Here is a 2,881-nt window from a genome sequence, read left to right as displayed (position 1 = left end):
TTGTCGACCAGAAGAAAAACTAGAAGCAGGCTAAAGCAGACCGGAAAACCAAGCAAACAATTCCAATTAGAGTAAAGAGACGCCCGGCGACGCCGTTTCAATTACGTGAGCGTTTTGTTTGCTCTCTTTCTCCCTTTCTGTCTCTCTCTCTCTCTTTCTCACTCTAGTGTTATCCTCTCCCAGACGTTATGAGCTTGTTGTTGTTACTGTTGCTTATCGCCTTGTTCTTATCGCCCATCCTCATCGTCGTCAATACATACATACATATGTATGTACATATACACGTACATATACATACATATACATATTCCCATTTCTATGTTCATCTTCTTCTTCTGATTTTTTTTTTCTTTATTTTTGTTTGTTATTTGTTTGTTTATTTTCGCGTCCAAATAGTCGTACAAAAACAAAAATGCCGCATATCTCTCTTTCTCTTATCCATTGCAAGCTCTCTTTTGTTAATTAAGAAACTTTTTTTTCTTCATTAATCAAAAATAGAACACAAACGCACACCTAACGGCAATTTTCGTGGGTTTCACGTTTTGTTTTCATTAAACAAAACTATGTACATACATATGTACATATGTATGTATGGATGTACATACATATTTGCCGATACATTGACAGAGAACGACACACACACACACACACATATAGAGAAAGTAGTTTTTGTTGTTAATTTACACTGCTCCATAAAGAGTATATTCATTTTATATACATTTTTGTACTACTACAACATATGTATGTATGTACATCTAGTACTTGCCCAGGTATTACCTAACACAATTTTAGTTTGTTCTCCAAATCAGAATTGCTTGCCTCGAATCACGCACATTTTAGTGCAATAACTTTGTTTTGTTAAATGTCACACAATAAACTTCAAAACTTTCATGGGTATGGCCAAAACGTAAACGCCTCTCTTTTTCCTTTTTTTTGTTTTTGTTTTGGTGCACGCGGTGGCAACCTGCGATCGAACTTACATACATACATACATCCATATGTGTGTACATACATACATATGTATGTATAAATGTATGAATTTATATGATTGACTTTTTTTTTCCTTTAGTCATTCGATTCGCGTATGACACACGTACATACATACATACATCGACAATCAAAACCAGCGAGGGTATCCATACATACATTCATATATTTTTACATTCATATGTATGTATGTAAATGCGATTCGGTGATGGATACCTTTGTCGATAATAAAATGCACAGTTAGCCCTATTGAACCTAGGTCCCATCCTCCGCCCCCTCAATTCTTGAATGTCGCAATGTAGCAACTGAAAAGAAACTACTTTACATACATACATACATCCAAATTTACATAGATACATGTATGTATATGTATATGTATTTGTCATGATTCATGGCTTGTGGATACATTTGAAACATTGGCTCAATCACTTTAGAATGACTTAAGATCTGACCACGTAACACGACGTATGATGTATTTTTGTACATACCTATATATGTACATATGTACATACATACATACATATGTAAATATCAATTAGATTATCAAGCATTCAAATTCCCATTCTTGATGAACATTTACAGATGTATGTACGTAAGTTCGTATTTCTGTATCATTACATGGCGTCTGGAAAATTAATTTCTGGTCTTAACGGTATCGCTTTCTGTTTACTGCCCTTCTACGTAAATCCGCATTTACAGTGGATCACAGCTTAGTTTGTGCTTACAAACATTTGTATGTACATAGTACTTGAGTACATAACATAAATAAAGTTGTTAAGATTTTTATTTCGACGTAGTTTTGTACATTTTCAACTTTATTTTAGGCATGGTGAATACGTATGCTTGTATGTATGTTTTGTATGAAGCGTTCTAAAAATTCATTAGTCCAAAGCAAGCTTTGACCCACTGTAAGTATGTTCTTACTGTTGTTGTGTGTGTGTTTGCGCTTTTTGTTTTCTTCTTCTACGTTTTGGTAAAAACAAAAACCATGTGTTTGCCACGCGCTCACGAAACCCTCAATCTTTTTCTCTTTTTTCTCTCGCTCTTCCTCTCTTAAGTTCATTCATTCTCTTTTAAATTGACACTCTTGTGGTCGCTCTCTCATTTGCTAACCATGTGTTTTTTTGTATATGTTTGAAATGTGACAAAAACAAAGCAATCAATTAGTTAATTAAACTAATTAAATTTGTTCAAACTAGCAATAAATTTCAGGTAAAAGTAATTATATTTAAAAGTTTCGATCTGGCAATGCTGACATGTTTGTGTTGACAACAATGCAACCAAATGAAAAATATAAATAAAATTAAAAGTAATAGCAACAACAACAACAAGGCAAGCAAACAGTGACGACGCTGCTGCACAGTGGAACCATACAGTGGCACCATATTAATGTATGTATGTATGTACATATGCATATGTAATTATATATGTACATATATATATATATATATATATATATATATATATACATTTATACAAGTATGTATTTTGGTCCCTTTACCAAAATTGTAAATGATTTTCAATCTATAAAATGCGCATATGTACATACATTTGTATTGAAAACTTTCCGCGTCATTTTAATTTTCGTTTATGCCCAGTGTGCATATGTGAGTGCGTTATGTTTTCCTCCTGACTTTGCTTTGGTTGTGGTATTGGGGTTTTTTTTCTTCTTCTTTTGCCTTGCTTTTGCGTTTGGCTTGCTTTGCGCTGCTTTGCTTTTGTTGTCTCGTTGGCGTTCATTTTGCATTTTGCCGTTCAACACAACGGACGTGTGTGTGTGTGCGTGCTTAAGTAGCCGCGTGTGTGCAAAAGGACTAAATTTACAATTTCATTTTTGTTGTTACGATCAAATCTACTACAAAGAAAATAAACTAAAACAATTTTTTTTGTTTTG

The sequence above is a fragment of the Drosophila willistoni genome (genome assembly GCF_018902025.1).
Source record: "Drosophila willistoni isolate 14030-0811.24 chromosome XL unlocalized genomic scaffold, UCI_dwil_1.1 Seg141, whole genome shotgun sequence".
In the NCBI taxonomy this organism is placed as follows: Eukaryota; Metazoa; Arthropoda; class Insecta; order Diptera; family Drosophilidae; genus Drosophila; species Drosophila willistoni.
Note: the sequence above shows the minus strand (reverse complement) of the source record.